The sequence below is a fragment of the Oncorhynchus nerka genome, linkage group LG21 (assembly GCF_034236695.1).
Source record: "Oncorhynchus nerka isolate Pitt River linkage group LG21, Oner_Uvic_2.0, whole genome shotgun sequence".
In the NCBI taxonomy this organism is placed as follows: Eukaryota; Metazoa; Chordata; class Actinopteri; order Salmoniformes; family Salmonidae; genus Oncorhynchus; species Oncorhynchus nerka.
The window spans coordinates 26919628-26943692 of NC_088416.1; the positions used below are offsets into that span (position 1 = coordinate 26919628).

Consider the following 24065-nt stretch of genomic DNA (forward strand, 5'->3'; position numbering starts at 1 on the left):
AAGCCAGTTTGCTCTGTCTCAAGTCTCAAGTAAAAGTGAGTCACCTAGTAAAATACTTCTTGAGTAAAAGTCTAAAAGTATTTGGTTTTAAATATACTTCAGTATCAAATGTAAATGTAATTAATAAAATAAAGTAAAAGTATAAATAATTTTAAATTCCTTATATTAAGGAAACCAGACGGCATACAGTTCTTGTTTTTATTTATTTACAGATAGCCAGGGGCACCCTCCAACACTCAGACATAATTTACAAATGAAGCATGTGTTTAGTGAGTCCACCAGATCAGAGGCGGTAGGGATAACTTTTGATAAGTGTGTGAATTAGACCATTTTATTGTCCTGCTAAGCATTTAAAAATGTAATGAATAGTTTTGGATGTCAGGGAAAATGTATGGAGTAAATGTACATACTTTTCTTTAAGAATATAGTGAAGTAATAGTCAAAGTTGACTAAAATATATTATTTAGTAAAGTAAAGTACAGATACCCCAAAAAACTACTTAAGTAGTACATTCAAGTATTTTTTATTTAAGTACTTTACACCACTGACAAATACTGAGATATATTGTATGCTAAAAAAATGGGAAATTATATTAATCATACTAATACAATTGCTCAAAAGGCACTCGCACATCTGAGCAATCTTTTTTGCAGGTGCATGGTAACAGTTGAATAAGATGAGAAAAAATAAGAAACCCGGACACTGCTCATGATAGTATCACGGCTCTTTAATACATTTAACAAATCGTTTTTAAAAATCTCAAAGATGGGGTCAAAATTATTGGCACCCCCTGTTTTCAATATCTTTCAATAGCTCACCTTGTGAGGATAGCGGCAATGAGCCTTTTTTCTAAAATGTTTTATGAGATTGGAGAACACATTGAGTGTCCCGACCGTTGTTGGAATGAGTAGACCAAGGTGTAGCGTGGTAAGCGTACATCTTTTTATTTGATCTTTTTATTTGATGAACACCCCCAAAAAATCTCTATATATAAACAAACGTAACGTTCTGCATGCTACACAGTAACTATACAAAATCAAGATTCCACAAACTAAGGTGGGAAAAGGCTGCCTAAGTATGATCCCCAATCAGAGACAACAATAGACAGCTGCCTCTGGGAACCATACCCGGCCAACAAAGAAATGGAAAACTAGAATGCCCACCCAAATCACACCCGACCTAATCAAAATAGACAAATAAAAAGGCTCTCTAAGGTCAGGACGTGACATTGAGAGGGATCTTAAACTATTCCTCCATACAGAATCTTCCCAGATCCTTGATATCCTTCATCTGCTCTTATGGACTGCCCTCTTCAATTCAAACTATAGGTTTTCAATGGGGTTCAAGTCTGGAGACTGAGATGGGCATTGCAAAATGTTGATTTTGTTCCAATTAACCATTTATTTGTGGAATGTGATGTGCGCTTGGGCTTACTGTGTTGCTGGAAGATCCACTTGCGGCCAAATAGGCAACCAGGTCTTTGACTAAAAACATCCTGGTACTGGGTAAAGTTCATGATGCCGGTGACCTAAACATGGCCCCAGCATGGACCAGTGGAAGCAAAATAACCCCATAACATCAAATATCCACCACCATATTTTAAAGGAGGTATGGGATTATTTTCTACTTAATGAAACCAGGGGTGCAAGAAATGTAGATATTTTTAGATTGTTTTTAATACTTGCTTAACAAAATCACTTTTTTCTGTACAATTGTATTAGTACTTTTTTTTATTTCCCAATTTATTTGAGCATACAATATCGCTCAGTATTTGTATTATTTATTTTATACAGTATTTTTTGCTCATCTTTATCAAGGGTGCCAATAATTATGGACCTGACTGTATATCAAACATTTACAAATGATGCAGTGATTTTAAAACAATTATGAAGGCTATATTGAATATCGAATGAGACGGAGCAGGATTAAACACTATCTATTGAACACGTCAAAGGGTTAAATTCAGATTACATCATCGACTCCAGCCGAGGAGCAGCCATCTTTTTCCAAGACCAACAATTTCACTTTCACCGAAGAAAATCAAATAGATATTTATTTATTAATCAGCTCAAACAAGCGACTATTCCGTTCCATCGAGACAAATACCAACGGACTCAAAGGAAAATCGGTAAAATTTGCATGTCAATGTTTCAATAATTCTACTGTCACTGTTTTTCATGGCTGTTTCAAAATGCACCACTGCCACCGGTTGCTTTGGTGATGCATTGTAACGGTGCAATAATAAGCGATGAACATTGGATACAATGTCAAGGGGCTAGATTTGGCAAAAACATAATGGCAGATCTTGACAGCCTATTTTCACGATAATGGCAGGTTTTGTATGTTGAGTTTATGTCGAAAAACGAATGTGCGTGACCAGTTTTTAACAACACAATACCATGCAACTTTTCTGATAATTTATTAGGTAACCTAACACACCTGACATTTTGAAATAGTGTCTATCAATTTGACAATAGCCCCACACGTGCATTTGTCACCAATTAAGTACAGGTCGTAGTGGGGTGATTTGAGCTAGATTAGATTAGATGTAGTGTTCTTATATGATGAAATCTTTTAAATGTTAAAAGGCGCAATCAGCAGTCGCTACATCCATTTTTGACTTATAAATGCATGATATGTACGCAATGATTCTAGAAGAATATAACTTGTTAGTGCTTCGTGAGCTTAGTTCAACTGTCATACCACATCGGAACCCAAAATATAAACGTGTTTTACTCCAACATTTGTAAACAAAGAAAAGGTAAACAAACATGGTTAAAACGATCATTTTGATATCATGGATTGTCAGTCGTTGAGTCCATAGCTATGTCTATGAATTTGAGAGAGGTTACATTTTCCCAGCCCCATCCCTTAACTTTTTTTTTACCGAACTAGAGGTGGGGAACCGCGCTTTGTTATTGTCAAATCAAATCAAGATGATGTTGATAGACATGGCAGCCCTGTTTCTAGTTCCTTATGGTTTCTATCGCTGACTGACGCTTTAAGGATTAACTCCAAATGCTGAAAATATGTGCCGCTCAAGGTCATGAACCTGTGTAAGCTTTTGGGTTATTATGTTTTTAAACACCTGTTGATTTTGTTCAGTATCACAGAGGTCAGCATGAGAGTTCACAACATCAATATGCTCCCAGATGTTCTGTTAAAACTCTGGGCGTTCATATGCTGCGTAACACTGTCAACAAACACAACATGTATTTGAAGTCTTTTTACACTTCATTCGTTTTGAAATCCCACTCCCCAAACAAACCCATGTAACCATAAGCGTCTCTCAACAGTTTCTAGATTGAGCCAGATTGCTCTCCCAGCACCCTTTCCCCACTGTATGATGCACATGGATGTGACTGTGGGTGTAGGGCCTGAGTAAATCATGTATCCATCTGAGCCAGCAGCACTGTGAGGGATGGAGGAAGGAAACAGTTGTAATCAGGGGAACTTTTCTCTTTTCCAAAGTGGAGGCAGGAAGTCAATCAGCTCTGGGGAGATGACAGCCAATGAATGCAGAGATAGAGCGAGAGGTGCTGTGTGTTCTGCATTTTATGTTGAATTTGAGAGAGAAGGAATACATGTATGTTACATGACTGTCCACTGTCAAACTTCCTTTCATCATTTATTTCATCTCTGTTGCACTGTTGCAGATGCAATGCTATACAAAGTCAATTGTAAAATCAATTACAAACTCTTGAAGACCAGACCACCTGGAAAATTGCACACTCCTTTTTTTCTTTGCTACCGTTTTCTGTCAATGTTGGTGTATCTGGCAATATGAAATGAGCCCATTGCAACTAATGGAAGAAGTGTGTTTACAATACAGTTTTACAAGGGTCTACGAAAGGGCAAAGTTGTATATTTAAAGTCTGTTTATTGAAGCAGCTTGCCTGGACAGCATCAATGTTCTCACACTCGTTCAGTAGTTCATGCTGCAGTGTTTTTGCAGGGCTGGTGAGAAGTTAAGTTTTGCATGGAGAGTCCATTTCCAACAATGCAGAGTAAGATAAGATAGAAATCGAATCAAATTGTATTTGTCACATACACCGAATACAACAGGTGTAGATCTTACAGTGAAATGCTTACTTACAAGCCCTTAACCAACAATGCTTTAAGAAGTTTTAAGAAAAAAAGTGTTAAGTAAAAATGTCAAATAAAAGTAACGAATAATTTAACAGCAGCAGTAAAATAACAATAGCAAGGCTATATACAGGGGGTACCGGTACAGAGTCAATGTGGAGGCTATATACAGGGGGTCAATGTGGAGGCTATATACGGTACAGAGTCAATGTGGAGGCTATATACAGGGGGTACCGGTACAGAGTCAATGTGGAGGCTATATACAGGGGGTACCGGTACAGAGTCAATGTGCTTAGGCACCGGTTAGTCGAGGTAATTGAGGTAATATGTACATGTAGGTAGAGTTAAAATGACTATGCATAGATAATAACAGAGAGTAGCAGCAGCGTAAAAGAGAGGTCTGGGTAGCCCTTTGATTAGCTGTTCAGGAGTCTTATTTCTTGGGGGTAGAAGCTGTTAAGAAGCCTTTTGGACCTAGACCTGGTGCATTGGTACCGCTTGCCGTGCGGGAGCAGAGAGAACAGTCTGTGGCTTGGGTGACTGGAGACTTTGGGCCTTCTTCTGACACCGCCTGGTACAGTGGTACTTCCTTTAAAAGTTTTGAACTTATGCCGATACCATTTTGTGGTAGATGGTGGCATATTGTGGTAAATTGTGTCATTCTGGCAACAATGGCTGACACTTAAATAACGTGCCATAGAATTATGCGGCATCCTGCAAGCTGTGCTACAGTACGCCGCCCCTTTTAAAGGAAGAACCACTGTATAGAGGTCCTGGATGGAAGGGAGCTCGACCCCAGTGATGTACTGGGCGATACGCACTACCCTCTGTAGTGACTTGATGCCAAGCAGTTGCCATACCAAGCGGTGATGCAGTCAGTCAAGATGCTCTTGATTGTGCAGCTGTATAACTTTTTTGAGGATCTGATGTCCCATGCCAAATATTTTCAGCCACCTGTCGTGCCCTCTTCACAACTGTGTTGGTGTGTTTGGACCATGATAGATCCTTAGTGATGTGTTGCACTGAGGAACTGAGAGCTTAGGGCATAAAAAATTCTAATATTGAGTTGTGCCCCCTTTGTCTGCAGAACAGCCTCAGTTTGTCAGGGCATGGACTCTACAACGTGAGGAAAGCATTTCAAAAGGTTGCTGGCCCATATTGACTCCAATGTTTCCAACAGTTGTGTCAAGTTGGCTGAATGTCCGTTGGGTGGTGGACCATTCTTGATACACACGGGGAACTCTTGAGCATGAAAAATCCAGCAGCGTTGCAGTTCTTGACACAATCACACCTGACAGCTACTACCATATCCCGTTCAAAAGCACTTAAATATTTTGTCTTGCCCATTCACTTTTTGAATGGCACACATACACAATCCATGTCTCAATTGTCTCAAGGCTTAAAAATAATTCTTGAACCTGTCTCCTCCCCTTCATCTACTCCGATTGAAGTGAATTTTATTGAAGTGGACGTCAATAAGGGAATATAGCTTTCACCTGGATTCACCTTGTTAGTGTATGTCATGGATAGAGCAGGTGTTCTTAATGTTTTGTACACTCAGTGTATATTTAGTTCATTTAGCAGGTGTTCTTATCACACCATAGTGCCATCAGACTTCTGATACCGATGCAGGGTAAAGGGGGGGGCACAAAATGTGAACCGCTATAAAAAAAAATGATAAAGAAAAGTTTTTCGTATTTTGAAAACAATTACAAAATACATTGGTATAGTTCGGCCCAGTGTACTTCAAATGACAAAATACTTAATTGTGTATTTCAAATACATGTAACTGAAATACTACCCATCTCTGGGTATTCATAGTGAGGCAGCACAGCACAGCGCAGGGAGAGGGCAGACCAGACATGGTGGTTCCTTGGTGTTCTGGGTTGTGTTTTCTCAGTCCTACTGTGCTGTCTGTCCGTATTCAGGCAGGAGGCCTGTTACACTGTTCTGACGCTGTTATTGTTACCATTTATTCCAATGAATAAATGTTATTCCTAATCTTTTCTGGGGAATCGTAAGTGTATACAGCACTTTGCTGGGCCCATGCGGACAGACTTGAATGTAATATGAATACCACAAGAGCAACATGTTTTCTGTGTGAACATGATTCAGATAGTCACGACAAACATTTGTTCCTCATTTTTATTTGGGTTGAGTGGAATGTCGGTTCCAGTGAATTTGTTTGAATAACATGTTCCCACCTCATGATATACTACCCTCCAGTGGAATGTTCCCGGTTGACATCATCCCGATTCCCTATGCAGTTAGACCTGATTCCCGGCATTACATTTCCATGGCACAGCATCAATTTCAGTAGCATGAACAGCATGTCAATCTAAGGGCAGTGAGTGCTAGTGATGAGCAGTGAATCGAATTTCCCACTGAGTCAGCGGGATTGCAGGCTGGTGATTGTGTTACACAAAGGACACTTAGGGTCAGCAGCACTCTGTCCACTCACAAACACATTAAGGCCCCTGGGGATGGGTCTCTGCTCTCCATGGCCTCTTTGGGCTTCTAAGAAACAACTTTCTTTCAAGAGACAGATGTTCATTTTGTCCTCACACTATGAAAATGTTTTACTCTAGCATCTTGTCTCCATTGCTACTTTTAAATATATATACATACATGTATATATACCCTATATATACAAAAGTACTTGGACACCCTTTCAAATTAGTGGATTCGGCTATTTCAGCCACACCCATTCCTAATTCCTAACAGGTACAGTTGGGAGAACAAGTATTTGATACACTGCCGATTTTGCAGGTTTTCCTACTTACAAAGCATGTAGAGGTCTGTAATTTTTATCATAGGTACACTTCAACTGTGAGAGACGGAATCTAAAACAAACATCCAGAAAATCATATTGTATGATTTTTAAGTAATTAATTTGCATTTTATTGCATGACATAAGTATTTGATACATCAGAAAAGCAGAACTTAATATTTGGTACAGAAACCTTTGTTTGCAATTACAGAGATCATACGTTTCATGTAGTTCTTGACCAGATTTGCACACACTGCAGCAGGGATTTTGGCCCACTCCTCCATACAGACCTTCTCCAGATCCTTCAGGTTTCGGGGCTTTCGCTGGGCAATACGGACTTTCAGCTCCCTCCAAAGATGTTCTATTGGGTTCAGGTCTGGAGACTGTCCCCTTTGCAGAAAAGCATACCCAAAGAAAGATGTTTCCACCTCCATGCTTCACGGTTGGGATGGTGTTCTTGGGGTTGTACTCATCCTTCTTCTTCCTCCAAACATGGCGAGTGGAGTTTAGACCAAAAAGCTCTATTTTTTGTCTCATCAAACCACATGACTTTCTCCCATTCCTCCTCTGGATCATCCAGATGGTCATTGGCAAACTTCAGACGGGCCTGGACATGCGCTGGCTTGAGCAGGGGGACCTTGCGTGTGCTGCAGGATTTTTATCCATGACGGTGTAGTGTGTTACTAATGGTTTTCTTTGAGACTGTGGTCCCAGCTCTCTTCAGGTCATTGACCAGGTCCTGCCGTGTAGTTATGGGCTGATCCCTCACCTTCCTCATGATCATTGATCACGAGTTGAGATCTTGCATGGAGCCCCAGACCGAGGGTGATTGACCGTCATCTTGAACTTCTTCCATTTTCTAATAATTGCGCCAACAGTTGTTGCCTTCTCACCAAGCTGCTTGCCTATTGTACTGTAGCCCATCCCAGCCTTGTGCAGGTCTACAATTGTATCCCTGATGTCCTTACACAGCTCTCTGGTCTTGGCCATTGTGGAGAGGTTGGAGTCTGTTTGATTGAGTGTGTGGACAGGTGTCTTTTATACAGGTAACGAGTTCAAACAGGTGCAGTTAATACAGGTAATGAGTAACAGGTAACAGGAGGGATTCTTAAAGAAAAACTAACAGGTCTGTGAGAGACGGAATTCTTACTGGTTGGTAGGTGATCAAATACTTATGTCATGCAATAAAATGCTAATAAATTACTTAAAAATCATACAATGTGATTTAAAAAAAAAAAAAAAGATTCCGTCTCTCACAGTTGAAGTGTACCTATGATAAAAATTACAGACCTCTACATGCTTTGTAAGTAGGAAAACCTGCAAAATCGGCAGTGTATCAAATACTTGTTCTCCCCACTGTATATAAAATCAAGCACACCGCCATGCAATCTCCATAGAGAAACATTGGCAGTAGAATGGCCTTACTGAAGAGCTCAGTGACTTTCAACGTGGCACCGTCATAGGATGCCACCTTTCCAACAAGTCAGTTGGTCAAATTTCAGCCCTTCTAGAGCTTCCCCGGTCAACTGTAAGTGCTGTTATTGTGAAGTGGAAACGCATAGGAGCAACAATGGCTCAGTGGTAGGCCACACAAGCTCACAGAATGGGGCCGCCAAGTGCTGAAGCGCATAGTGCATAAAAATCATCTACCGAGCTCCAAACTGCCTCTGGAAGCAACGTCAGCACAAGTACTGTTTGTCGGGAGCTTCATGAAATGGGATTCCATGGCCGAGCAGCCACACGCAAGCCTAAGATCACCATGCGCAATGCCAAGCGTCGGCTGGACTGGTGTAAAGCTTGCTGGCATTGCACTCTGGAGCAGTGGAAACGCGTTCTCTGGAGTGATGAATCAATCTTCATCATCTGGCAGTCCGACAGACGAATCTGGGTTTGGTGGATACCTGCCCCAATGCATAGTGCCAACTGTGAAGTTTGGTGGAGGAGGAATAATAGTCTGGGGCTGTTTTTCATGGTTTGGGGTAGGCCACTTAGTTCCAGTAAAGGGAAATCTTAACGCTACAGAATACAATGACATTCTAGATGATTCTGTGCTTCCAACTTTGTGCAAACTATTTGGAGAAGATCTTTTCCTGTTTCAGCATGACAATGCCCCGTGCACAAAGTGAGGTCCATAAAGAAATGGTTTCTTGAGATCGGCGTGGAAGAACTTGACTGGCCTGCACAGAGCCCTGACCTCAACCCCATCGAACACCATTGGGATGAATTGGAACGACTGACTGCGAGCCAGGCCTAATCACCAACATCTAGTGGAAAGCCTTCCCAGAAGTGTGGAGGCTGTTATAGCAGCAAAGGGGAGACCAACTCCATATTAATTATTTTGGAATGAGATGTTCGACGAGCAGGTATCCACATACTTTTGGTCATGTAGTGTATATATAGTTACAGCCAGAATTTAAAGTGTATTACATTTACATTTTGTTTCATTGGCCTACACACAATGTATGTTTTTAGAAATGTTTACTAATTCATTAAAGATAAAAATCTGAAATGTCTTGAGTCAATAAATAATCAACCCCTTTGTTATGGGGTTGGAGCGAGCGGTCGCATCTGCACATCTGCACTTCGGTCCGCAGGTAGTATAACTTTTCATTACATTTCATTACATTTCATTATAGTACAACGGTTTGATTTGTCTAATCTTAGCAATTTCTTCTTAGCTAGCTACATAGCCGTCTTTGTATCAAAGATAATTGCGTAATTATCGTATTTCGTCGTCCTAACGTAGTCTACACTGCTATCTGCCCAGCAGCTAGCCAGCTAGCCAGCTAGCAAACGTCCACCGTCTACCGAATAGCAGCACTGTAAAAACTATTACACTCAACTGAACGACTTGATTAGTGTAGTGTTAGCTAGCTACATAGTTGTCTTTGCTGTCTTCGTATCCAAGATAATTGTGTAGTTTAGAGTGTGTAGTCTTAGAGTGATTATCTTAATTTACCGAGGTTAGCTAGCCAGCTATTTGTCGTCCTTAACGTAGTAGACACTGCTAGCTAGCCAATAGCTAGCCAACGTCTACCGAATAGAACTTCCTCACTCAACAACCCGGTCGCATTCCGCTTCGCTCCACAGGTAGTATCACATTTTCATTTAATTTCATTACAGTACAACGGTTTGATTTGTTTGATCGTAGCTAGCTACATAGCTAGCTACATAGCCGTCTTTGTATCAAAGATAATTGTGTAGTCTAGAGCGATTTTCTAGGTTAGCTAGCCAGCTATTGTCGTTCTTTTAACGCAACGTAACGTAATCAACACTGCTAGCTAGCCAGCTAGCCCCCGAATAGCAGCACTGTAGAAACTATCACACTCAACGGAACGACTTGATTAGTGTAGTGTCAACAACGCAGCCACTGCCAGCTAGCCTACAAAGTCAACAACGCAGCCACTGCCAGCTAGCCTACTTCAGCAGTACTGTATCATTTTAATCATTTTAGTCAATAAGATTCTTGCTACGTAAGCTTAACTTTCTGAACATTCGAGACGTGTAGTCCACTTGTCATTCCAATCTCCTTTGCATTAGCGTAGCCTCTTCTGTAGCCTGTCAACTATGTGTCTGTCTATCCCTGTTCTCTCCTCTCTGCACAGACCATACAAACGCTCCACACCGCGTGGCCGCGGCCACCCTAATCTGGTGGTCCCAGCGCGCACGACCCACGTGGAGTTCCAGGTCTCCGGTAGCCTCTGGAACTGCCGGTCTGCGGCCAACAAGGCAGAGTTCATCTAAGGCTATGCCTCCCTCCAGTCCCTCGACTTCTTGGCACTGACGGAAACATGGATCACCACAGATAACACTGCTACTCCTACTGCTCTCTCTTCGTCCGCCCACGTGTTCTCGCACACCCCGAGAGCTTCTGGTCAGCGGGGTGGTGGCACCGGGATCCTCATCTCTCCCAAGTGGTCATTCTCTCTTTCTCCCCTTACCCATCTGTCTATCGCCTCCTTTGAATTCCATGCTGTCACAGTTACCAGCCCTTTCAAGCTTAACATCCTTATCATTTATCGCCCTCCAGGTTCCCTCGGAGAGTTCATCAATGAGCTTGATGCCTTGATAAGCTCCTTTCCTGAGGACGGCTCACCTCTCACAGTTCTGGGCGACTTTAACCTCCCCACGTCTACCTTTGACTCATTCCTCTCTGCCTCCTTCTTTCCACTCCTCTCCTCTTTTGACCTCACCCTCTCACCTTCCCCCCCTACTCACAAGGCAGGCAATACGCTCGACCTCATCTTTACTAGATGCTGTTCTTCCACTAACCTCATTGCAACTCCCATCCAAGTCTCCGACCACTACCTTGTATCCTTTTCCCTCTCGCTCTCATCCAACACTTCCCACACTGCCCCTACTCGGATGGTATCGCGCCGTCCCAACCTTCGCTCTCTCTCCCCCGCTACTCTCTCCTCTTCCATCCTATCATCTCTTCCCTCTGCTCAAACCTTCTCCAACCTATCTCCTGATTCTGCCTCCTCAACCCTCCTCTCCTCCCTTTCTGCATCCTTTGACTCTCTATGTCCCCTATCCTCCAGGCCGGCTCGGTCCTCCCCTCCCGCTCCGTGGCTCGACGACTCATTGCGAGCTCACAGAACAGGGCTCCGGGCAGCCGAGCGGAAATGGAGGAAAACTCGCCTCCCTGCGGACCTGGCATTCTTTCACTCCCTCCTCTCTACATTTTCCTCTTCTGTCTCTGCTGCTAAAGCCACTTTCTACCACTCTAAATTCCAAGCATCTGCCTCTAACCCTAGGAAGCTCTTTGCCACCTTCTCCTCCCTCCTGAATCCTCCTCCCCTACCCCCTCCTCCCTCTCTGCAGATGACTTCGTCAACCATTTTGAAAAGAAGGTCGACGACATCCGATCCTCGTTTGCTAAGTCAAACGACACCGCTGGTTCTGCTCACACTGCCCTACCCTGTGCTCTGACCTCTTTCTCCCATCTCTCTCCAGATGAAATCTCGCGTCTTGTGACGGCCGGCCGCCCAACAACCTGCCCGCTTGACCCTATCCCCTCCTCTCTTCTCCAGACCATTTCCGGAGACCTTCTCCCTTACCTCACCTCGCTCATCAACTCATCCCTGACCGCTGGCTACGTCCCTTCCGTCTTCAAGAGAGCGAGAGTTGCACCCCTTCTGAAAAAACCTACACTCGATCCCTCCGATGTCAACAACTACAGACCAGTATCCCTTGTTTCTTTTCTCTCCAAAACTCTTGAACGTGCCGTCCTTGGCCAGCTCTCCCGCTATCTCTCTCAGAATGACCTTCTTGATCCAAATCAGTTAGGTTTCAAGACTAGTCATTCAACTGAGACTGCTCTTCTCTGTATCACGGAGGCGCTCCGCACTGCTAAAGCTAACTCTCTCTCCTCTGCTCTCATCCTTCTAGACCTATCGGCTGCCTTCGATACTGTGAACCATCAGATCCTCCTCTCCACCCTCTCCGAGTTGGGCATCTCCGGCGCGGCCCACGCTGGATTGCGTCCTACCTGACAGGTCGCTCCTACCAGGTGGCGTGGCGAGAATCTGTCTCCTCACCACGCGCTCTCACCACTGGCGTCCCCCAGGGCTCTGTTCTAGGCCCTCTCCTATTCTCGCTATACACCAAGTCACTTGGCTCTGTCATAACCTCACATGGTCTCTCCTATCATTGCTATGCAGACGACACACAATTAATCTTCTCCTTTCCCCCTTCTGATGACCAGGTGGTGAATCGCATCTCTGCATGTCTGGCAGACATATCAGTGTGGATGACGGATCACCACCTCAAGCTGAACCTCGGCAAGACGGAGCTGCTCTTCCTCCCGGGAAGGACTGCCCGTTCCATGATCTCGCCATCACGGTTGACAACTCCATTGTGTCCTCCTCCCAGAGCGCTAAGAACCTTGGCGTGATCCTGGACAACACCCTGTCGTTCTCAACTAACATCAAGGCGGTGGCCCGTTCCTGTAGGTTCATGCTCTACAACATCCGCAGAGTACGACCCTGCCTCACACAGGAAGCGGCGCAGGTCCTAATCCAGGCACTTGTCATCTCCCGTCTGGATTACTGCAACTCGCTGTTGGCTGGGCTCCCTGCCTGTGCCATTAAACCCCTACAACTCATCCAGAACGCCGCAGCCCGTCTGGTGTTCAACCTTCTCAAGTTCTCTCACGTCACCCCGCTCCTCCGCTCTCTCCACTGGCTTCCAGTTGAAGCTCGCATCCGCTACAAGACCATGGTGCTTGCCTACGGAGCTGTGAGGGGAACGGCACCTCAGTACCTCCAGGCTCTGATCAGGCCCTACACCCAAACAAGGGCACTGCGTTCATCCACCTCTGGCCTGCTCGCCTCCCTACCACTGAGGAAGTACAGTTCCCGCTCAGCCCAGTCAAAACTGTTCGCTGCTCTGGCCCCCCAATGGTGGAACAAACTCCCTCACGACGCCAGGACAGCGGAGTCAATCACCACCTTCCGGAGACACCTGAAACCCCACCTCTTTAAGGAATACCTAGGATAGGATAAAGTAATCCTTCTCACCCCCCCCCTTAAAATATTTAGATGCACTATTGTAAAGTGGCTGTTCCACTGGATGTCATAAGGTGAACGCACCAATTTGTAAGTCGCTCTGGATAAGAGCGTCTGCTAAATGACTTAAATGTAATGTTATGGCAAGCCTAAATAAATTCAGTATTACAAATGTTGCATGGGCCCACTCTGTGTGCAATAATAGTTTTGATTTTTGAATGACTACCTCATCTCTGTACCCCACACATGAAATGATCTGTAAGGTCCCTGTCGAGCAATCAATTTCAAACACAGATTCAACCACAAAGACCAAGGAAGTTTTCCAATGCCTGGGCAAAGAAGGTCAGCTATTGGTAGATGGGTAAAACAAAGAAAATAGACATTGAATGTCCCTTTGAGCATGGTGAAGTTATTATTACACTTTGGATGCTGTATCAATACACCCAGTCACTATACACCCAGAGGAAGGAAACCGTTCAGGGATTTCACCATCAGGCCAGTGGTGACTTTAAAATGCACCGGAGCTGCATACAAAAACGACATTGAATATTCCTGAGTGGCCTTGTTACAGTTTTGACTGAAATCGGCATTCAAATCTATGGTAAGACTTTAAAATGGCTGTAGCAATGATCAACAACCAACTTGACAGAGCTTGAAGAGTTTAAAAAGAATAATGGGCAAATACTGTACAATCCAGTTCTTACCCAGAAAAAAATCACAGCTGTAATCACTGCCAAAGGGGGTTCTAAACATGTATTGACTCAGGGATGTGAATACTTATATAAATGAGATCATTCTGTATTTCATTTTCAATACATTTGCAAACATTTCTAAAAACACGTTTTCACTTTGTCATTATGGGGTGTTGTGTGTAGAGGATGAGTAAAATAAAGAAGATTTAATCCCATTTTAATTCAGGCTGTAACACAACAAAATGCGGAATAAGTATGAAATATGAATCCTTTCTGAAGGAAATGTATATACTAGAATTTGAAATAGTAAAATATGAAGAAGTATAGGCTACATCCCCATTTGGTAATATTGGACCACAGGTCATTGTGTTGTGTAGTATATCTGTGCCATTGCAGTAGTATCTGCCTCATAGGTTATTTTAGTTGGACTAAATTAAGACCTCAAACTCTCCCAGTAACATTGTTTGAATGGAAACTTGCCATCTGGAAAGCAGAGCAGTACTCCCCAACTGTGATTGTAGACCAAAACAGATACTCCCTCCCTCCTCCCAGGCCCACGCCATGAGTCCCAACATGCCAACGGCCAAGCGGAAGGCTATTTCTGTCTGCGGTCGGCTGGTCCAGCCGCCCCCTCCTCCACTGACCCAATGCTGAGTGCAGCGGCCCGCTCCGCTGCCTGGGCCCTGGGACCAGGAGGGGAAGTGGGAGGGTCAGACGCCATGTGTGAAGATCTCAGTCATGGCCACTGGAGAATTTATTAGACTTATGGGAAAGTTACGGTGTTTGAAATGGGGGAATTTTAGGGGGTGGGGAAGAAGAAGAGTTAAGGATGAGGAAGTCTCCCTCTTTCTGCAGTGCTGCAGTAGTCAGTCTCACACTGTTTTCTTTTGTGCAGTTCTGAGTGTGGTGAGACCCATATGGCCTAAGCACACATGGAAAAGGAGGCTTTTTTTCCTGTATTTTTTCCAGCTTTTTTTGGCGAGTACTATCAGCTATTTTTAGCCATACAGTTGACCTCCTCTGGCTTACTGGTGGTGAGTCAGTGAGTGTTTATTGAGGTTCAAAGTAATAAATGTGTAATGTGGTAACATACCATTTTTTTCTCTATTCCACATGCATTCTAGTTTTTTCCCATTCCTCACAATCCTCTTTCCGTCACCACTGCGGATTTTTCAATTTCAACTTATTCTGTTCTAACTCTTGTTGTGCTGAACTGCTTTTAAGCATGACTATTTCCTGATAGGACATAATGATTTATTTATTTTTTATCTCACCACTGTCTGTGTCTTCTCATGAATGATCCAGATAACAAGCAGATCACAGGCTTTGCCTCCCATGTCTGTTAGTTTTTTTCTACAGATGTGTCCCAACAAGTCTCAAATGAGTCTGCATTGTAATCGGATTTGACATGGCTCAGCTACTTAGCATCAAATTGCATCTACACAAACCACGAGGACAAACACAATAGACCATGGATCCATGAGGACACTTTTGACCCCCAGGATAGGGTGGAATTCTTACTACGTTGACACTCAATGCTTAGTCATGTGCACTATGTGGCTCACTTTCTGCCCTAGGTGGTGACACAGTACATCCCAATTCAGAGGACCGCAAGTGAACTCGGGCGAGGCAGGCTTTGAGCTGTCGCCTCGGCCCCAACAGAGGTGGCCTCATGCTCACTAGGGGTTTAACCTTGTGGTACACAAGGAACCTATGAAATAGATATGCTGTGTCAGTTCAAAGGGACAAAGATTTGGTGTTGGCATCATGTGTATTTTGAAGAATCTATAGGGGACAAGTATTGATTTCTACACTATTGAGAAACCAATCCACTGCCAGTAGGCCTTGTGGGTTACACAGAATCAAACCCCTGCTGAGATAGCAGAGTTGTTGTGTCAGGAAGAGGTCAGCTCTTGAGTCATACCGGCAGCCCATTGTCTAGACATGTTTACACCCGCATCTGCCTCTTAGTCGTAATTTACAGAAGGAAAATCATCTGCCTCAGGCATCTATGGGAAGAGGAATATTGTCATGTGCTCGTACGTAATGTCATAACTAGGCATCAAGTTACTCAGTGGGACAGATACGCACCCTGGGTATGCTGATTAAAGGAACATAAATTAACTAATGCTCATAGTTACGGATTATTGCACTTTCATGAAACCAAATTGTCTTGATTAAAAGTGTAATGTACTCTAAGAATAAATGTAATCTGTGTGACTTAGTTGGTAGAGCATGGCGCTTTCATCGTCAGAGTTGTGGGTTGGATTCCTGGAGCCGCCCATACGTAAAAAGTATGCACACAGGACTAAGTCTCTTTGGATAAAAGCGTCTGCTAAATGGCATATATTTTTATTCATCTGGCTCCATTAAATTGGCACATAGCTACCTTAACTTGTAACAAAATTCATACATTTTACAATGTATTATTTATTATTGAATATTTGAAATAATAATAATAATTGAAAAATCAAGTCATGGCAGTTCTAGTAGTTATGGAATTCCAGCGCTTCCAGCCGCCTCGCTTCGCGTTCCTAGGAAACTATGCAGTATTCTGTTTTTTTACATGTTATTTATTACATTGGTACCCCAGGTAATCTTAGGTTTTATTACATACAGTCGGGAGGAACTACTGGATATAAGAGGAATACGACTTTCCCGAAGCGGATCCTGGGTTTTGCCCACCACCCAGGACAATGGATCGGATCCCAGCCAGCGAACCAATACAACGACGCCGTAAAAGAGGCAGACGAAGCGGTCTTCTGGTCAGGCTCCGGAGACGGGCACATCGTGCACCGCTCCCGAGCATACTACTCGCCAATGTCCAGTCTCTTGACAACAAGGTTGATGAAATTCGAGCAAGGGTAGCATTCCAGAGAGACATAAGAGACTGTAACGTTCTTTGCTTCACGGAAACATGGCTCACTCGAGACACGCTATCGAGTCGGTACAGCCAGCTGGTTTCTTCACGCATTGCGCAGTTTGCCTTATGATTAACGAGACGTGGTGTGATCATAACAACATACAGGAACTCAAGTCCTTCTGTTCACCTGACTTAGAATTCCTCACAATCAAATGTCGACCGCATTATCTACCAAGAGAATTATCTTCGAATTTAATCACAGCCGCTTATATTACCCCCAAGCAGACACATCGATGGCCCTGAACGAACTTTATTTGACTCTATGTAAACTGGAAACCACATATCCTGAGGCTGCATTCATTGTAGCTGGGGATTTTAACAAGGCTAATCTGAAAACAAGACTCCCTAAATTCTATCAGCATATCGATTGTGCTACCATCCTCAGAGCATGCGCAGACCAGCTGGCTGGTGTGTTTACGGACATATTCAATCAATCCTTATCCCAGTCTGCTGTTCCCACATGCATCAAGAGGGCCACCATTGTTCCTGCTCCCAAGAAAGCTAAGGTAACTGAGCTAAATGACTACCGCCCCGTAGCACTCACTTCCGTCATCAAGAAGAACTTTGAGAGACTAGTCAAGGACCATATCACCTCCGCTCTACCTAACACCCTAGACCCACTCCAATTTGCTTACTGCCCCAATAGGTCCACAGACGACGCAATCGCAACCACACTGCACACGGCCCTAACCCATCTGGACAAGAGGAATACCTATGTGAGAATGCTGTTCATCGACTACAGCTCCTCATTTAACACCATAGTACCCTCCAAACTCGTCATCAAGCTCAAGACCCTGTGTCTCGACCCCGCCCTGTGCAACTGGGTACTGGACTTCCTGACGGGCTGCCCCCAGGTGGTAAGGGTAGGTAACAACATCTCCACCCCGCTGATCCTCAACACTGGGGCCCCACAAGGGTGCATTCTGAGCCCTCTCCTGTACTCCCTGTTCACCCACGACTGCATGGCCATGCATGCCTCCAACTCAATCATCAAGTTTGCAGACGACACTACAGTGGTAGGCTTGATTACCAACAACGATGAGACGGCCTACAGGGAGGAGGTGAGGGCCCTTGGAGTGTGGTGTCAGGAAAATAACCTCACACTCAATGTCAACAAAACAAAGGAGATGATCTTGGACTTCAGGAAACAGCAGAGGGAGCACCCCCCTATCCACATCGACGGGACAGTAGTGGAGAGGGTAGAACGTTTTAAGTTCCTCGGCGTACACATCACGGACAAACTGAATTGGTCCACCCACACAGACAGCGTGGTGAAGAAGGCGCAGCAGTGCCTCTTCAACCTCAGGAGGCTGAAGAAATTCGGCTTGTCACCAAAAGCACTCACAAACTTTTACAATCCACAATCGAGAGCATCCTATCGGGCTGTATCACCGCCTGGTACGGCAGCTGCTCCGCCCACAACCGTAAGGCTCTCTGGGGCGGCAGGGTAGCCTAGTGGTTAGAGCGTTGGACTAGTAACCGAAAGTTCGAATCCCCGAGCTGACAAGGTACAAATCTGTCGTTCTGCCCCTGAACAGGCAGTTAACCCACTGTTCCTAGGCCGTCATTGAAAATAAGAATTTGTTCTTAACTGACTTGCCAAGTAAAATAAAGGTAAAATAAAATGTTTAAAAAGGCTCTCCAGAGGGTAGTGAGGTCTGCACAATGCATCACCGGGGGCAAACTACCTGCCCTCCAGGACACCTACCCCACCCAATGTCACAGGAAGGCCATAAAGATCATCAAGGACAACAACCACCCGAGCCACTGCCTGTTCACCTGTTCACCTACTGCATCTTGCCATCTTTATGTAATACATGTATCACTAGCCACTTTAAACAATGCCACTTAATATAATGTTTACATACCCTACATTACTCATCTCATATGTATATACTGTACTCGATACCATCTACTGCATCTTGCCTATGCCGTTCTGTACCATCACTAACTCATATATCTTTATGTACATATTCTTCATCCCTTTACACTTGTGTGTATAAGGTAGCTGTTGTGAAATTGTTAGGTTAGTTTACTCGTTGGTTATTACTGCATTGTCGGAACTAGAAGCACAAGCATTTCGCTACACTCGCATTAACATCTGCTAACCATGTGTATGTGACAAATACATTTTTATTTTATTTAGAAACCCCCCACTTCTCCTTATATGGTACCTTTTGAAACCCCCACTTCTCCTTAAATGGTTCCTTTTGAAACCCCCACTTCTCCTTATATGGTTCCTTTTGAAACCCCCACTTCTCCTTATATGGTACCTTTTGAAACCCCCACTTCTCCTTATATGGTTCCTTTTGAAACCCCCACTTCTCCTTATATGGTTCCTTTTGAAACCTTCACTTCTTCTTATATGGTTCCTTTCTAAATGCCCACTCTTTTCGAAACCCCCACTTCTCCTGACATGCACTTCACTGAGAGATGACATATCAGCAGTGGCGTGTATTCATGGATGCCAAGGGAAGCCTTGATTATAATGGCATGGAAGTTCAATATGTACAGTAGCTAGATGTCGAAGGCTAATATTAACTACCTAACGTTGGCCATGACTAGAAGTTAGGCTAGCAAGCAAGCATTTTAGCCAGGTAGCCTAGGACATCAAAAAATAAAGTGTGTACTGTATGACAGAGTGATAGTTTCGTCAACATGAAAGAGAGGAGGATGGCATTGATGTTTCTCTACAAGTAGGGCGAGTCCACATGTTTTTCTACTTGCACGAACAAACACACGCACACAGAAATCAGTACCATGGACAGCCACATCCTATTTAGCCTACGTTGATTGGACTAAATAGGTTTTGGTATCTTTTAGTTGTCACTGTATTAGACTAAGCAGAGGTGATTTGATGATCAAATCAATCAAACTTTATTTGTCACATGCGCCTATTACAACAAGTGTAGACATTACCGTGAAATGCTTACTTACAAGCCCTTAACTAACAATGCAGGTCAAGAAGAGTTAAGATAATATTTACCAAGTGGACTAAAATAAAAAGTAATAATAAAAAGTAACACAATACGAATAACAATAACGAGGATATATACAGGGGGCACCGGTACTGAGTCAGTGTGGAGGATATATACAGGGGGCACAGGTACTGAGTCAGTGTGCGGGGGTACAGGCTAGTTGAGGTGATCTGTACATACAGGTGGTGGTGAAGTGACTATGCATAGATAACAAACAGCGAGTAGCAGCAGTGTACAAAAGGGAGGGAGGGGGGGTCAATGTAAATTGTCTTGTGGCGATTTTATTAATTGTTCAGCAGTCTTATGGCTTGTAGAAGCTGTTAAGGAGCCTTTTGGTCATAGACTTGGCGCTCCGGTACCGCTTGCCGTGCGGCAGCAGAGAAAACAGTCTATGATTTGGGTGACTGGAGTCTCTGACAATTTTATGGGCTTTGCTCTGACACCGCCTATTATATAGGTCCTGGACGGCAGGAAGCTTGGCCCCAGTGATATATTGGGCCGTTCGCACTACCCTCTGTAGCACCTTACGGTCAGATGATAAGCAGTTGCCATACCAGGTGGTGATGCAACCGGTCAGGATGCTCAATGATGTTGAAATGTTGAAGTTGAAATTCTGCTGGAATAGTGGAGGCAGCTCCTGTTTTCTTTGCGCCTTGCCGGTAACTGTCTGTGGTTCTAAATCAATAGTTGTTTAGTGGTCCGAAAATGTCGGAAACAGTTTTGTGATAAACAAAGGTGTGGTTGAATCTGCCACTGTGTCTTCTTATTGTCTCTGCCTTTAGGCCTATGTGGACTCACTGTCCCAATGCGCAAATATGGCTTCCCCAGTGATTTTACCCACACACTGCTACTGCATATCAGTAGGGATGACTGCTCTGGGAGATGAAGTCGCAGCTGGACCCTATGGCTTCAGTGTGCCTGTTTTCCATATCTTAAGGCTGCCACTCCAGTGAAGAGCCACTGATCTATAAATACCTGTCCTGTTATTGTTTAGCCCCAACCAACACTGCACTCTGCTCGCCAATTAGCGTCACCACGGCAACCCACTTCAATGAGATGCAAACTTTCAAGCGGACAAACAAGTCTCAATCTGGTTTACATGTTAATCTATCATTTCCTTTTTAGAGAATATTTGTTCTCATTGTTGAAGTGATGGTAGTCTCATTTCACAGCCACTGTGCCTCTACCACAAAATGTGATTGGGAAGGGCATTCATTGCAAAAAAATATATTTTCTTTGTGTTCCAGTTTGGAAGGCAGCGCCATGACCTATTGAGTTGTACAGCAGCACTGCCAGACAGTGTCCTCTCCTTGCTCCCTCTCGTACTGTCACAGGTAAGCCCAGATAACACCTCAAGGTTGTCTCACCCCGTATAAATATTCTCCCCCTCTACCACTGGGGTGTAAATCATCAATGGGGGATTGAACCTTTACTTTCAATTTACTTTAAAGGGCTTCTTATAATACAATATGTGTTTATTTTTAATTGATAATATACTTTCCTTAATGCCTTTTCAAGATCAAGTTAAACCCAAACATCATCATAGAGGTTGGGTTAAAAAAAAAAAAGCTAAATTACCGAAATAACAATGGTGACACATGGCTGAAGTTTCCTTTCCTTTAGGGATCAGTCATTTTGAATAAAAAATCAAATAAAGGCACTGCCAGGGTTAGGAACAGAACATTCTTGAAAATGGCATGTAATTGGCTTCCAACAACAGCAGTTAAGGAATTCGAAGTGACTCACTCCAGCTAACGCACTGCAGCGCCATCTACTGCTCCTCTGTGGTTTGTTCTATGAAGAAAGAATAGAATAGAAATGTTGAATAAAGAACAGTGGCTCACTTCAATTCTTACACTCAAATATTTGGCAGATGAAATACACAGTGGTGTGTATTTAAGGATCAGGAGTGTGTGTGGCCGTCTTTCTCACCAGTAGTAGTATTGTACGGACTGATTTTATGTCCAGGCATTGGGTTCAGTATCTCATTATCATCATTTGCAATAAATATAAATGTGACAGCAGCAATCCAGGTACTTTACAGTGATCCGTGTGTCACTTTTTCCCATCCCTGTGTGAGTGCGTGGTCATATGTGTGTGTGTGTGTGTGTGTGTGATCTGATTGCGTGTGTGTATGTGTATGTAAGTGTGCGTGCATGCATCCATGTGTGTGTGTTGAAGATGATGTGACCCAACACAGCCAGAGGATTGCCTTTCCGTAGACTCTTCTTGGCAGCTGCCTGCGTGCCGCACAGCCTTCATGGCCTTCAAAGAGAAGTCAGAGGCCTACAGGGATTTCCCTCTGGCTTTCCCACCATGTGCGCTGCGCTGCAGAGAGCCTAGCAGGGGATGGAGAGCAGAGCAGCAGGAATGGGAAGGTAGTCGGTATAGAGGAGATTCCTCTGTGAAAACCAAGAGCCAAAGTTACTGAATTGTATCAGCATGCTCCCCGTGGTAGTACAATCTTTATCATTATAATAAATACAAGTGTCTGGATTTACAGAGTCCACTGTAATGTCGAGGCACTGTAATCACCAATGGCTAGGCTAGCAAGTCTATTTCCTCTGAGATAGTATTCCTACAGTGTCAGACTCATGGCTTGGCCTCTGAGATAACATCTAAAACCAGGTGGAAGGCGATACACCTCGTTCCTGGACTGACAGACAGGGTAAAACTGTGCCAACTACCCAGACCTCTCTCAATAATGAATAACACTAGGCTACGGGCTTGTAATCTCAATGTTTTATAACCTGCAATCAATCAGCCAAAACACTCAACCCTGACACTCTATGCTCATGTGTTCTAGCTAGGCAGTCAGGCCTTGATCCAACTAGGCATTTATCTTGGTTGTATCAACATGCCAGGTGGTTTATGTAGCCAAAAACAAGTCCCTTTATTTTATTTGCCCAGAATTGGGCTTAGAGCTGTGGCAAGACCTACTAACTCTCTTCACATGTGGGTACCTGTAGCCAGATCACATTGACATGTGGGTGTCTTAGCCATGCTCTACATACGCTCTCTCTCTCTCTCTCTCTCTCTCTCTCGCTCTCTCGCTCTCTCACTCTCTCACACTCTCACTCTTTCTCTCTCTCTCTCTCTCTCTCTCTCACTCTTTCTCTCACTAACTTAAAGCAAGTCTTTGTTTCATAGCAAACACCAGTGTGATGCAGAGGCATGAGCAGCAGATTCTATCTGCCACAGTGCATGTGAACTTGGTTAGAGCACACGTCATGTACCTCCGGGGGAAGACAGAGGATTGCTTCAGTGTTTGGTCTCTCTAATGAGAAACCATAGCCTGCTAGTGGTGCCTTAAATCACTTTGAGTGTCTTATAAGGGTTTGTCAACCATGTTATTGCTGGCTGTTTATACTGTGGTTCTTCTTATGCGTTGTAAGCTAAAGTGACCATGTTAATTGCTGAATCTGGTCTCATCTTGATTTGGTTCTTTGTACTGTAACCTGAGAACACTTCACTAGATGTAACTCTGTAGTTACACACTTTTTTGGACTCAACACTCAGGATTTGACACTGAAAAGGCTTTGATGTCTAAAGGCATTCTCTTTTGGGGGAAAAGAAGTGGAAATGGACATTGTGAAAGATAATTTAGGACATAGGGTCAACAGTCCAATGAGATCAATATAAGTCATAGTGTAAATGTATGTTTTCTCGTCATGACAACATATGGCATCAGCCAGGAGAAAAACCTAGTATGCAGTACAGGAAAAACGTAATGGGGCTTATGGCCCTGTACATACTGTAAGTTTAATGAGCCGTTATTGGTATGCAGGAACGGTACATGTCTGCACAGCCATCTCAGTGATGGAGTGTTGTGTTGTGTTGAAGTAGCTTCCTAACTGAAAGGTTAGACCCATCAGTATGGCATCCACTGGAAATGTCATGTTTGTTCTGGCAATTGTCTGGAAAGGATGTGGCAGGTCAGTTGAAGAGCTACATTCTTCTCTCCTCTTCTCATGTTCATTTTATTTCATGATGAGTGATGTGTACATTTTGGTAGAAATGACTAATGACAGATTTTTCATTGAAAGGAATCCAGTAAACAACTCTTGCAAGGTTTGCAAGTTTATCCAAACAAAAACCCAGGCTATT

At 43.7% G+C, this 24065-nt stretch overlaps 1 protein-coding gene across 1 annotated transcript in view; it reads left to right on the forward strand.

Moving 5' to 3' along the window:
- Positions 1 to 1995: 1995 nt before the first annotated feature.
- The window catches only part of LOC115104205 (myocardin-related transcription factor B-like), a 47259-nt gene continuing 25189 nt past the window's right edge, over positions 1996 to 24065 (forward strand). The window contains 2 exon segments of the mRNA XM_029625485.2: positions 1996 to 2128; positions 21206 to 21292. The gene's annotated coding sequence lies outside the window, so the exon portion shown is untranslated.